The 14,993-nt window shown below is 36.1% G+C and overlaps 1 pseudogene; it reads right to left on the minus strand.

Moving 5' to 3' along the window:
* Nucleotides 1-10,803: 10,803 nt before the first annotated feature.
* Nucleotides 10,804-13,960, minus strand: LOC107150115 (annotated as a pseudogene).
* Nucleotides 13,961-14,993: the final 1,033 nt, after the last annotated feature.

Consider the following 14,993-nt stretch of genomic DNA (forward strand, 5'->3'; position numbering starts at 1 on the left):
CAGAGCAATGTTTCAGGGATGCAGCAAAGGTGGTATTTTGAATAAAAAATATACTGTACACATACACACTTCCAGAAAGTTTTAAATTGGATAAGCTAAGTCCCATTTTATGAAGTTATAAAATGAAGAAAATAAAAGAAAAATTAAGTATGTAGAAAAAAATGGATTTCCATGTACATAGGAAAGACCTGGTGGGATTTTGTGATTAACTTAACTCGATCAATTTTGTGAGCAACGACATCTTTATAATTAAGAATCTTCTAGTTCATGACTATGGTGTAGCCCACCTTTTATGTGATGCTTCTTTAACTTCTCTCAGTTCCATTTTATGGTTTTTCAGTGTGGAAGTCTTCCACATATTTCGTTGCTTTTATCTCTGAGAGTTTAATAGTTCTCTTGATGCCATTATAAACAATATAGTCTTTTAATTTCATTTTCTTTTTATTAATTACTGGCCTATAAAAATAAAATACAAATTTTTGTAAAAAAATGATAAAATTTAGAGTATTACCAGTTTTTAACTCCTAATGAATTGACACATCTGGACACTGGACATCAACAGCTGTTAATATCACAAAAGCAGAAACAAAATGGATACGCAGACATTATGAGCTTCTGATAAAAGAACATAAAGTGATCTAACATGAATCATCAAGCCTCTGGGTCCAGCTTCCAATTTTTAGAAAACACATAGAACTGAGAAGGATGTTGATTTTCCTGGTGAGAATGCAATCAGCAAACTTGGATTGTGCCTGATGCTCTATGTGGATCCACATATGGGTTCCTCAGCACGGCAACTCCAAGGAAAAGAAACGGGTGAAGGGCAAACCTGTGGATTAAGCAAGGTTTAGGAGACACAAGTTTTGTTTTTAATAGGCTGAGACATCCAAAAATCTACCCTGGATTCAGACTTTAAGAAGTGATTGCTGTAAAAATCAGGAGAGGTTTTCCTGTTGGGGAAAGGGAGGAGGTTAGGGCTGCGACAAGACACTGAAGGAGCTGCTTGAGTGGTGGGCAGAGATGTTTCGTAAACCGGGTGGCAGATACATGGCTGTTTACCTTATAACAACTGTAAATTCTGAGCAATACATCTTTTGGGGTGGCTTTTCTGTATCTTCGTTTTCTTTTATAGCCTAGAGTTTTAAAAGGTTTCTGTGATATGAACTCATGAGCAAGAGAATTAGTGGACAGAGGGGAGAAAAGAAAGAAGCATATATATTTTTTAAACATTTGACTACTGTAGAATAGGCTCTGTAATAGGGCATTTCATAGATGTTATCTTGAATACTAATTATCCTGATTATAGAGTCTGTTAGAGGTTCAATAACTTGTGCATGGTAAGGAGCAGCAGGGCAGGAATTTAAGCCCAAATCTTTTTCGGTTTCAAAGTGGATTTTCTATGTCCTTCACTGGTATTGGCAAGTAGAAGTGTGGCTGCTACATTAATTTCTCTGTAAACCCAGTGTCTGTAGTAGCTATTCTATAGTTTCCTTCTAAAAAGTTGTATGCTCAATGTGTATCAAATTCTATGGAAACATTAAAGTTGACCTCATTTCCACAGGAATCTATCCGCATTTGGTTCATTCTGTGGATGCAGAATTTACAGATAGAGGGCTGACTTAAGAAGCTTGAATGTCTGAGGATTTGGGTATCTTCAGGAGTCCTGAAACCATGGTGATACCGAGGGTTGACCTGTATATTAAAATTTTACCCCCAACTGAGCTCTGTAAAGGACTGATCATGTTCCTTATTCTAACAGAAAAAATTAATAGTTCTAAGAAGACAACATCAGATATTAAAATATAGTGACACCTGTAAATCTTACATTTTTTAAAAAATTGTTCTTCTACTGAAATATGAACAAAGGTATTTTACATGAGTTTCAAATAGAGTTCAGTAGCTGAGCAATACCAGAACAATCTCAAAGATACAGACATATATGCTACAGGAAGGGATTGTATTTTCTCTCCTCTTATATGGTATTGACTTTATCCCTGAATGCTAAGTTGACTTCAGATTTAAAGTGTTTTTTTCTTTAATTGTAGCTTGATTTTGGAAAGTTAAATTTCTACTTAATAGTTTGGTATTGATCAGCTTTTGTCATATTTATTTTTTAGTTTTTGGTGGACAGAACATCTTTATTTTATTTGTATGTGCAGCTGAGGATCGAACCCAGCGCCCCGCGCATGCCAGGCGAGTGCCCTACCACTTGAGCCACATCCCCAGCCCAAATACTTATCCTTTTAAAATATTTCTACTTATTTCTTTTTTTGTGTGTAAAAAAAAGATCATCATCTATGATGTCTTTAAGGACTGATCTATATAATAAACTTTAACGACACTATAGATATCAGTAGGCCATTTGGAGGTTGATTTAGTAGACTATTTGCATATTTTTAAAGTAATAGATTTCTGATGTAATTTGAAGATCCTGACAGTTCAGCATAAATACATTTTCTTTCCCACAAATTAATGATCTCTTTAATGATAGTAGATGACTTCTGAATGATTCCCAGCTGCTTCGTAAAAGACATTACATTCAAATGTGCTGTTATACTGTTCATATATATAAGACTAAAAAAGAATTCAGGTGTTTTTTTCCCAAGTGAGTGTCAGTTATTCCAGTCATTAACTTTTCTATGTTTGCATGGTGTGAGATAATAGTAATTTACTTCTTTTCCTGACAAGTGATTGTTCCATTGCTGAAGCAGACTGTTCCTTCCAGAGCTGGACAGTTTGCCTCAATTATTTTCATTTACTTTGAAATCAGCCCTCCTAATAACAATAAGCACTAGCATGTCAAAATGGCTCTGAATAAGATAAAAGCACTGGAGAAGGGAACTATGAAAGTGCTGGGGGAAAAAAGGAGGGGAATAAGCACAGAAAAACCCAGAAAGGAGCATGGTGCTAGAGTTGTATTTGAAATTTTGCTTTTCCTGACCCACTTGCAGGATTCTACTGGAGCATCATTGCAGTGCTGAGAATGGCTTGAAAGGAGAACCCACCTGTCTGTACCACCACTCCTTGGGTCCCTGAGAGTCCCTGCTCATTCCAGTCTAGGCAGGTCTCAGTTGCTTCTCATATTACAAAACTAACTAGTTACCGCATTTGAGCTCCACATTTCCACCAAATTAGAAGAGCTGTTAACTGATTTTTATTCCAAAGGCTGGGTTCTTTATTCCTCTTGGAATTGTGGAACTAATAACAAGACTGATCACCTGTTGAACAGCGAAGGAAATGCTTATTTTTGGCCAAGAATAGGGGGGGTGGTGAAACTCAACAAATTAACTTTCTGCACCTTGGATACAGAGTGAAGGAAATGAGGGGAGGGAGGCTAATAAAGAGAAAGAATATTCCTGTCTTTTATGATGATGAGTTAGAAGTTTTCTGGTGTCATTCTGGCAGTCAGTCTCAGTGACACTCCCTGAAGAGAGACTCCTAGACTTAAGATATCCTGTCCTCAAAGATAAGCAAAATTAGGGTAGAAATCCAGCTAAGTCATCTAGGCAGATTAGAGCAGAGTTACAGAGGGATCCTTATTTTTTGCCCCAAGACTGGATCCCGCCACTGAGATGTATCTAAATCTACCTCTCTGATTATATACATCCCAAGTAATATCTTGCAAGATTGATTCCTCAAGAGAAACTGAAGGATGACAATGCAAGCAGCAAGTATCAATCAGCTCCAGGGTATAAAGAGCTTGGAAGGCATTGTTCTGGCTAACGCAAGGAAAGCTGAACAAAATGAAAATCATTTTGTCGAATGGCTGGAGGCTGGGTGTGGACTGGCTTGAGAGTAAGAAACTCCTGGCCTTACTTTTCAGAGCAGCTTCACACTTGCAGGGGTTTTACTCCCAGGGTCTCCACCAAGTTCTTATTGTGAAGAGATAACAAAGATCCCATATTGGTTTTGGCAGGAAAAGAGAAACAACTACCATTATGATATAGGCCCAGAATTTTCTCTATGACAAACACTGACTCTCCAGGGGATGAAAACTCACCAGAACCTTTTCCCACGTAGGGAAGAACATTTCTCTGATTTCCAGAGCCCTCTAGTCTGTCTCATCTAAAGTAGGGAAGGAGAGGAAACAGTGAAATGCTTATGAAGGTCACAGACCAGCAACAGCAACACCACTCTCCAAAAGACTGAGATTTACTTATAAGTATATAAAATGCTTCCTTTCCCTTCATCTCATCACCACACCAATAACACTCCAGAATAATTGTTGGGTTACAACCAAAATTATAACACACACGGGAGGTTCAGGAGACCTCAGGGGAGACATAAACAGGGACACTAGAGGAATCTGCAAGCTTTGGCACTTACTGCTATAGCACACAACACACTGGACAACATAAACTGTACATTTCAGGCCTATTTACTCCAGTTCCTGTTCCCAATATGTCACATCTGGGTTAAATAAACAAACAAAATTATAAGTCATGCTAAAAGGAATAAGTAGTCTGAAGTGTCTCCAAAACAAGCATCAGAACCAGACTTAAAGATGACACAGATTTTTGGAATTATTAGGCAGGAAATTTAAATTAACCTACTCGTGGTAAAGGTCCTAGTAGGAAAAAGTAACTAACACGAGAGAATGGATGGATAATGTATGTGGAAGGATGGAAGTTGTAGGAAAAAACAGAAAAGAAATGCTAGAATAAAAAAAACACTGTACTAGAGCTGGGGTTAGAGCTCCGTGGTAAAGCACTTGCCTAGAGTATGTGAGGCCCTGGGTTCAATCCTCAGCACCACATAAATAAGTAAGTAAGTAAATAAATAAATGTATTATGTCCATCTGCGACTCAAAAATATCTTTAAAACACTGTACTAAATGGTGAGTACCTTGAATATGCTATTAATTGGATGGACACAGCTGAGGAAAGAGTCCGTGGGCTTCAAGATGTATCAGTAGTGACTTCTCAGACAGAAATACAAAAGAGAAAAGAGTTTCATACAACAACGGCATATCCAAGAATTGTGGGGCAGGGATAATGTGTAGTTAGAATATCAGAAAATGAAGAAAAAGAGAACAGAAAAATCTTTGCAGATGTTTGAAGACCAGGAATGGATGCTGAAAAAAACCTTTGACAAAATGCAACATCCATTCATGATAAACACTCAGAGACTAGAAATAGATGTGAATTTTCTTAGCTTGATAAAGAACATCTTAGGGAGAAAAAACCCACAGCAAACATTGCACATCATGATGAAAACCCACATTTTGCTCCTAAGATTGGAAATAAGTCAAAGATATTTTTCTCACTGCTTTTGTTCAACATTGTACTCAGTAACCCAGGTAGTGCAGTTAGATAAGAAAAAGAAAGAACAGGTATTGTGAAGGATGAAATAAAACTGTCCACAGACGACATGATTATCTATGAAGAAAATCACTAAGAAATGACAGAAAAAATAAAAACCTAGACCTAATAAGTAGAGCAAGGTTACACAGTGCAGAGCTAACATATAAAAGTCACTTGTTTTCCTGTGTACCATCAATGAACAATTGGAACTTGAAATTAAAAAAAAAAAAAAAAAACCCACCATTTACAAGCAGGGAAGGTATGAATCTAACAAAAATATGTACAGGATCATTAAGCAGAAAACTACAAAACTCTGAAGAACGAAGTAAAAATATAAATAAGAGAAAGATTCTTTATTCCTGTATCAGAAGACTCAGTATTATTAAGATATCACTTCTTCCCAGCTTGCTCTATACATGGAATCCCAATCAAAATCCCAGCAGGCTATTTCTAGAGAGATCAGCAAACTCATTCTACAGTTTATATGGAAAGTCACAGCACTTCAACACAATATTGAAGAACAAGGGAGGATTCACACAACCTTACTTCAAGGCTTATTGTAAAGTAACAGTAATCAGAGTGGTACTGGTGAAGGTATAGACAAATAGATCAATGGAACAGAATAGAAAGCCCAGAAATAGACCCATACAAATATAATAAATTGATGTTTGACAAAGGGCCAAAGACAATTAAATGGAGAAAGGCAGTCTTTTCAACAAATACATTTCCATATACAAAATGGTGAACCTAGACACAGACTTTATACCTAGACAAAAATGAACTCAAAATGGACCATAAACTGAAACTACATCAGGAAGTTCAGGAGCTCTGTTTCAGAATCTCAAATACAAACTGATAAACCTATAAGAAAACACAGGAGGAAATATAGGTGACCTAGGGTTTGTCAGTAAATTTTTAGATAAAACTTCAATAGTATAAACCATGAAAGAAAAAAAAGATAAATTGAACTTCGTTAAAATTTTCTGCTCTATGAAAGGCACTATTAAGAGAATCCAGGGTTGGGGCTGTAGTTCAGTGGCAGAGCATTTCACACCCAGTGTGAAGCGCTGGGTTTGATCCTCAGCACCACATATAAATAAATAAATAAATAAATAAAGTAAAGATCCATTGACAACTAAAAAAATAAAAATAAAAAAAGAGAGTCCAACCATAAGACACAGACTGGGAGAAAATATTTGCAAGATATGTAACTGATAAAGGGACTGTATCCAAATATACAAAGAACTCGTAAGATTCAATAAAATGTATAGACTTTGGAAGACAGTTTGGCAGTTTCAGACAAAGCTAAACATAATCTTACCATATGATTCAGCATTCGTGCTCTTAAGTATTTACCCAAATGATTCAAAAACATATGCCTAGAGGAAAACCTGTATGCAAATATTTATAGTAACTTTATTCACAGTGGACAAAAACTGGAAGCAACCAAGATGTCCCTCAGTAGGTGAATGGATAAACAAACTGTAGAACATTCATACAATGGAATATTATTCAATGATTAAAATAAGCTATTGAGCCACATAAAGATACAGATGAATTTTAAATGTATATTGCCAAGTTTAAGAAGCCAATCTGAAAAAGCTGCAAGCTATCCTAATTAAGTGATATTTTGAAAAAGGCAAAAGTATAGTGACTTAAAAAGATCAGTGGTTGAAAAGAGGATGGGGGAGGGCAGAGGGAAGGGAAAGTAAGGGGAGGGGAATTTTCTCAGCTTGATAAAGAATATCTTAGAAAAAAAAAAACCCACAGCAAACATTGCACATCATGGTGAAAACCCACATTTTGCTCCTAAGATTGGAAATAAGTCAAAGATATTTTTCTCACCGCTTTTGTTCAACATTGTACTCAGTAACCCAGGTAGTGCAGTTAGATAAGAAAAAGAAAGAACAGGTATTGTGAAAACAAAATCCATGCATATATGATTTTGTCAAAATGAATCCAGCTACTATGCATAACTATAATACTCTAAAATAAAAAAAAATCAGTGGTTGCTGGGGGAAGCTGGGAGGGGAGGTCTTGAATAAGGTGAGTGAAGCACAAGGAGTTCTGGGGATAGTGAAACTATACGATACTAAAACTATGACACTATGCATTTGTCAAAATCTACAGAATTCAACAGCACAAGGAGTGGACCATTATGTTTGAAAATTTCAAGACTCACTTAGGAGGGCAGGTGATTTCAGGGCAGAATGCAGGATGTGACACAGTTCCAAAGGTATGAAACAACCTCTCTAACATCAGGGGGAAAGGTGCTGACTTCATTGGCCATGGAAATGAGAAGATTCTATAAGAATAACGACAAAAGAAACTATATAAAAGTGCACTTTCTTCTGATGGATAATGTTGCATCCCATGGGGATATGGATTAAAAATTCTGATACTTCTGCACATAAATACTGAAGCTGAACAGTCAAGTAAATGGCTGGCAAATAGTGGGAGCCAGGTTTCTCACTGTTGGAGTTAGAATTTACAGATAAGCCTGGGAAGGAAGCTAGAATAACCCACAAAGTAATGGATAAGAACATCCATATGAACTCATGCTCACCTTATGTATAGATAGTTACATACAGAAATCTATTACATTGATTGGGGTGTGTCAAAGGAGTATAGAAGTCAGTTTAAAGGGTTCCTAGTAGCCAAAGCTGGAATAATTTGAGCAAGAAAATAAAGTAGTGTTGGGTTATAATTAAAAATATTTGATAACTGTCCATAGGTCAATACTGATATAAATAAATGATTAAAAAATTAAATAGGAACCAGAGATATGGAAAATTGTGCTCTATATATGTAATAAGAATTGTAATACATTCTGCTATTATACATAAATAAAAAATGAAAAAAGAATTAAATAGGAGAGAAAAAACTCCCATGTAATATAATTACCAATAATTTATATAGATGCTCTGCACCACGGAAATGGAACACTGCACTCCTTAAGTATCAGCTGTGCTTAGTGACTCCTTCCAAAGATTACAGCATGGAAAGAGGGAAGAAAGAGTCACTTGATAGTGGAAAAACACAAACAGTGCTTCACTCAGGTGATTGCGGTCATCATCCACACTGAGAAGTCATGTTGGTAGAACATAACTTTGACATTATGTGACTAAAATAACATTTTCCTCTGTTATCTTCCTTCCCCCAAAACATATCCGGAGTCTAAAGAAAAATATGGCACAAAGCCCAATTGAAGGGCATGGGCATTCTATAGAATGCTTGGCCAGTAGTTATTAAAACTAAGATTATCAAAAACAAGGAAAACTCTGAGAAACTGTCAAGAGGAGTGGACATGAGGACTCAATGTAGGGTGGTGTCATATAGGAACCTGGAACAGAAAAGGGCCATTAGGTGAAAACTAAGGAAATCTAAAACATATATATAGACGCACACACAATTTCATCAAAATTAAAAACTTACACTTCAAGATACACTATCAGTAAAATTTAAAGATTTCATAGGATGGAGAACAAAAAAGTAAGTCACATAGCTGAGAAGGTTATAGTTTCTAAAATTTATTAAGAGCACTTACAACCTAACATTAAGAAGACAAGCCAGTTTTTAAAAAGGCAAAGGATTTGAGTAGACATTTCTTCAAAGAACATGTACAGATGGTCAATAGTACATAAAAGATGCTCAAAATCAGTAGTCATAAGGGAGAAAATATAAACCAAAACCATAATGATATAACTCCACACCCACAAGGACAACTATAACAAAAAGACAATAACAGGTGTTGGTGAGAGAGTGGAGAAATTGGAACATTTATAAACCCTGGTGGGAAGGTAAAAATGGTATGACTGGGAATTTAGTTTGCAGCTACTCAAAAACGATAAATGTGGACTTTCCATATGAGCCATAATTTCACTCCTAGTTAGATCCAAGAGAATTAAAAACATGATGACTTATATACAGATGTTGACAGTGGCATTATCCATATACCCCCAAAGTAGAAAAAACCTAAATGCCCATCAACCATTGAACGGATAAATAAACTGTGATATACTCATACAATGTAGTGTCATTTGGCAATAAAACAGAATGAAGTACTGATTTACACTGTAACATGGATGAACCTTAAAAACATGATTCTAAGTGAAAGAAGCCAGTAACTAGACACCACATATTATATAATTCCATTTATATGAAGTGTCCATAAGGCACCTCTGTAGAGAGAAAACATATCAGAGGTTTCCCAGAACTGGGGTGTGAATAGGGTTTTTTTTTTTTTTTTTTTTTGAGGGTAACTGTTAATGAGTACATGGTTTCTGCTTTGGGTAATGTAAATGTTCTAGAATTAGAAAGTGATAAATATACTAAAACCACAGACTTACACACTTTTAAAAGAGTGACTCATATGAATTATATATCAGTAAAAAGGGGGGAAACTAAGGATCTCTGAATAAAGTATGCACTTCAGTTAATAATGAATCAAGATTGGTTCATTAATTATAATAAATGTACTGTAGTAATATAAGATGCCAATAGGAGAAGCTGAGTTTGGGGATTGTGGAAACTCTCTGCTTTCTTTGCAGTTCTTCTGTAAATCTAAAACTGCACTTAAAAAAAAAAACCTACATTTTAGTGATAAAAAAATGAAAGCAGCTGTTTCAACATCAGAAGTAAAAATAAACAAAACCTTTCTTAGGAAAACAGGGATAATTGGAGCCAGTTGTTTTAGAAAAAAGATTCAGGGGTGGGGGAATCTAATCAAGCTGTATGGCATGAATTATATTCACCAAAACTCTTGGCAGCATTGGAAGAAAATCTGGATGAATTTTATTGGGCTTCATATCTGCCTAGCTACTGAGTTTTCCAATCCAAATAATTCCCCTTCTCTACACTAACCACATTTGTATAGCTATATAACCACATTTGTATAGATACATCAGAATATTTGTAGCATGTAGAATATGAAAATAGATTGTTGAAGTCCCATCATCACAGAGGGCGGCACGGTAGATACATTCAAAATGCAGAGCAGTTCTGTTCAAGAACCTCTTCACGAGCTTTGTTAAATTGGGTTTCACATTTCCCCAGGAGAGGTACACAGATTTTAGTAAGGTAAAAGAAACAGAATGAGTGGTGTCCATTTTATTTAACCCAAGTCATTCAGTGATAGAAAAGGATTTTTGCTTTTATTGTTTCAACTCTTTCTGGCAGGTAGGTAGACATTCCTTGTGAAATTCCTTCCATCCTCAAAGGCCAAGTCTTCTATGGAACCTCTGTTTCTCTCTAGTCTGTATTATTTATATCTCTTTATTGAACTGCTGTAATAAATACACTTGACATCTCTACACGAATACTTCAAATAAGCGTTTGTTAGATTGTTATTTTTGTAAAATTATTTGGGATATCCACATATCATGTGTATGTTCCCTTTTTATAAGAAAAGGAGAAATTTCTGGGAGAAATTCTTATGAGGAAGGGTAAGGCTTCTCCCAACTAAATTGCCAGTTTCTGTTTAATGATGAGACAAGTCTGATTAGTTTCCCTCCCTTGCTTTGCTGTACAGAAGTCGAGTGCCAAATTTATTGTCCATCTTTAGCAACTGTACACAGGACCTTAAGGCTTACATCTGAACTGCTCTTCTGGCTTCATTATTTTCTGCTGCATCTGCTGTTTTCCTTGCCTTAACACCATCAATAATTTACTTTTTGTTCCTGTTGTATGTGCTGGAAAGTGCTCTTAAATTCTTTGCAGAGGATTGAAACATTAAAATTACTCATGGGTGTGTGGTTGTAGCGGGTGCGGTAAGAGCAGTCATTAGGAAGTCTGCCGACTGTGTTCTAACATGAGCTGGGTCACCACCTTGCCACTTGCTTTTCCTGTCTTCAGCCTTCCCATTTGCAAAATGGAACAATAATATAACTTCTAGAGCCTTTTCCTGATATAAAGAAAGCATATATGTCACTCTAATTCTATGAAGTATTTGAAAGTCCCCTGATGGCAGACATCATCCCTAACCTTGTATTCTGCAGAGCATCTTACAAAGGGCAGAATACCTGTGAAGGGCTGAATACCTTAATAATTTTTATAACTGAACATTTTGTTTCTTTGGGGGGGAGGTCATTATTATTAAGATTTTCAAGTTAAGATCAGAATGCCATTTTTACTAAACAGTAGGAAGGTACATTTATTTCACATAATATTGAGGAATACAGGTTTTTCTGTGCTGCCTGCTGGTGCTGTGAGCTACTTTTACATATCCTCAGGCTTTCTGTCGGGCCTTAGCAAAAATGACTCACTTGTGCCAAAATCATTGGTGCTTTATTTGACCCACTGATCAACTGACTCACCATAGCCTCTATAATATACACCAGCATATTCAGGAATGTGTCCAAGAAGTAGCACGTATAAAAATGTGTTGTAATTGAAGAAAGGCAAGGCAGAGACAATGTAATAGAATTGAACTTGGAGTTCTGAGTTCCAGTTTTGATGCCTTTAAGGATGTTTTTGTTTTGTGTTTTACTGTGTGTGTGCGTGTGTTACTGGGAATCCACCCAGAGCCTCACACTTATTAGGCAAGAACTCCACTGAGCTACATCACTGGCCCCTATTTTTTTCCTAAGTAATAAAATATTTATGATTTAAAAAATCTGATTCCAACATTATTGACTTCAAACCATTTAAAAGAATTTCTAATCTTCATTAAACTTAGAAAAATCACTGTTCCTTTCAGGCCCTTAGATTCTTCAGCTTTACACTGAGAATATTGAATAAGATGATATCTGCAGTCCTTTTCATGGCTAACATTTGAGAGCTTGGATGGCTTGTGTATTAGGTTGAAGATGATAAACTTTGCTTAGAGCTTCTGATACACAATAAAAATATCAAGAATCACAGCCACAATCATAGCCTGAGCCTAGAGCACTGAGAGAATTGATGTATTTTCCAAGACAATACTTGTACAGTGATTGCCTCCTCTCTTAGCCCTTCAAGCACTATCAGTACTAACATCCTAGATAGATCACTTCACAGTCTTTGCAGCCTTAGAAGAGCAAAGTTTGTATGACAACACACAGATCCAGTCCAAGGCTCTGATTGCAGTTGGTACTGATGGTGTCCAGAAAATTGTCAAAAATTTGGTGAGTATTTATTTGGCTCTTTAGGAAGTTTTTATACTGCTGTAAAGGAAGGCTTACAAAACTCATGGAGCGGATATACCAAATAGCATCAGTTTCTTTTTCTCTACTGAATAACCATTTTCATTTGCATATCATAAACTCCAAGATCCCTTATCTTAAATAGTAACCCAGAAGGAGAAGGAGAAGAAGGAAAATGAAGAAGGAAAAGCTTCTTGACTTCCATGCTTCTCTGAAGGTATCATCCAATTTCCTTTTCTTTTCCTGCAAAAGCTTCTTGGACTCCTCCCTCTGTGTCATATAAGCATTTCTCAAGCATTCTTTACCTTTTTCAAATTAAAATTTGGACTTAGATGTAGTAAGTGTATTTTGTGTGCACTTTCCACTTAATATCTTACAGGAACATTTAAAGTTCTACCTTTCACATCTGGACATATTTTTATATCACCTTAGAACTTAATGATGGTTTTCTGTCTCTAGAATTTTAGGTTGAAAGTCATATTTTTCCTTAGAATGTTGAGGACATTGCTCAATTTTGGCTTGCAGTATTGCTCCTGGGAAGCCACTTTGATACCTGATCTTCTTAATGTGATCTGTTCCCACTCTTTTCCCTGACAGCGTTTAGAATTTTCTTGTTGGCTTGCTCTTCTGAAACTTAAATTGATGAATCTTTTTTTTTTTTTTTTTAAAGGGGTTGGATGGGGAAAGAGAAAGGAAATAATTCTCTCCTGAGATCCACAAAGTTCAAAGCAAGATTTTTTTTTTAAGAGAGAGGAGAGAGAGAGAGAATTTTTAATATTTATTTTTTTAGTTATTGGCGGACATAACATCTTTGTATGTGGTGCTGAGGATCGAACCCAGGCCGCACGCATGGCAGGCGAGCGCGCTACCGCTTGAGCCACATCCCCAGCCCCATATTGATGAATCTTGATGAGAATCTATTTTTATCTATTTTGCTTGCTTTCTGGGACACTTTTCAATCTAGAAAACAGGTCCTCCAATTCTGGGACTTTTCTTGAATTCTTTCATTGTTGATTCTCAGTCTATAGTCCTCTGTTCTCTCTTTCTGTTATTATTTGGAGGTTGAACTTTCTGAACTGATCTGCTAATATTCTCATTTATTTTTTATTTCTATCTTCCATCTCTGAATTTTTCTGCCTTTTTTTTCTTTTCTTATTCAAAGAAGCTTCATTTTTAAAATTTAGCTTTCCGATTCTGTGCTTCTGCCATCAACACTTTCTCAACAATTTTCTGCTTCTCATTGAGGAACACATGCTTGATCCTGTCATGGACACATTTAGCATACATGGAAACACCATAGGTCCTTTTGACATACTTTTTACATTTTACAAAATCTCACAAAAACTTTAGGTCTCACAGCACAAACAAACCCCTTGTAGTCTACTAGGGCACGGGCCATGTGCAAATTTTGGCCAGTTTCCCAACCTTCTTGGTCTACATGTACATAATTCTGTTACCAGGAGTTATGGACAGCCTCATTTTGTTAAAGGCTGTAGTGGAGGAAAGCCTAAGATGGTGTGTCAAATGCTAACCCATTCTGAATGCTTCTAGACACCATCCTTGGAAGAAAGGTTTTCTCAACATTTCTTCCAATCTTCCAGTTGAGTTTCCTTCCTGTGATATAATTTTTTGCCTGTGAGATTTCTTTCACATTTAAAGTGCAATGGTTTTTAGTATATCCACAGGGTTGTGAAACACCACCACAACTGGATTTTAAAACACTTTCTTCACACCAACATAAGCCATTAGCACTCTCACCTCCTTTTCCCCTGACCTTCGAAGCCCTGGGCAACCACTAATGTGCCTTCTCTCCACAGAGTTGCCTTCTGGAAACTTCATGTAAAGGGGGTTATTCAGTATGTGGTCTCCTGTGATTGGCTTCTTTCCCTTAGCATGTTTTCAGCATGTTATAGCCATATCAGTACTGGGTTGCACTTTGTTTCTTAATGACATTCCATCCTAGGAATATATCACATTTTGTTTATCCATTGATCAGCTGATGGACATTTGGCTTTCTACTTTTGGATTTTATAAATAAAGCTGCTGGAAACATTTGTGCATAAGTGGTTGTATTAACATGTGCTTTAAATTTTCTTGAGTGGAATGGGATGTTTACTAATATGGGAACTCTGTGTTTAACCTTTTGAGAAACTGCCAGACTTTCTCCAAATGCATCATTTTACCTTTCCTCTAGAAGTCTTTGCGGGTTTTCCACCCCCACTTCTCCACATCTTTATCAACACTTATTTTTTTTGTTATAATCATCCTCCTTGGCATGAATTGGTACCTCAATTTTGATTTGTATTTCCCTGATGGTTTTTTTAATGAAGTTGAATCTTCTCATGTAACATTGGTTATATGTATACATTCTTGGAAGAAATATCTGCACAAATCTTTTGACCATTTTAATCAGATTATCTATGAAATATTAGTTTATAAGAGTTCTTCATCTTTTCTTGATACCAAACCTTTATTAAATACATGATTTGCAGATATTTTTTGCCATTGTATGAGTTAAATTTTTACTTTATTGGTATTATCTTTTTTTTTTTTTTTTTAATTTTTTTTT

Source organism: Marmota marmota, unplaced genomic scaffold (assembly GCF_001458135.2).
Source record: "Marmota marmota marmota unplaced genomic scaffold, marMar, whole genome shotgun sequence".
In the NCBI taxonomy this organism is placed as follows: domain Eukaryota; kingdom Metazoa; phylum Chordata; class Mammalia; order Rodentia; family Sciuridae; genus Marmota; species Marmota marmota.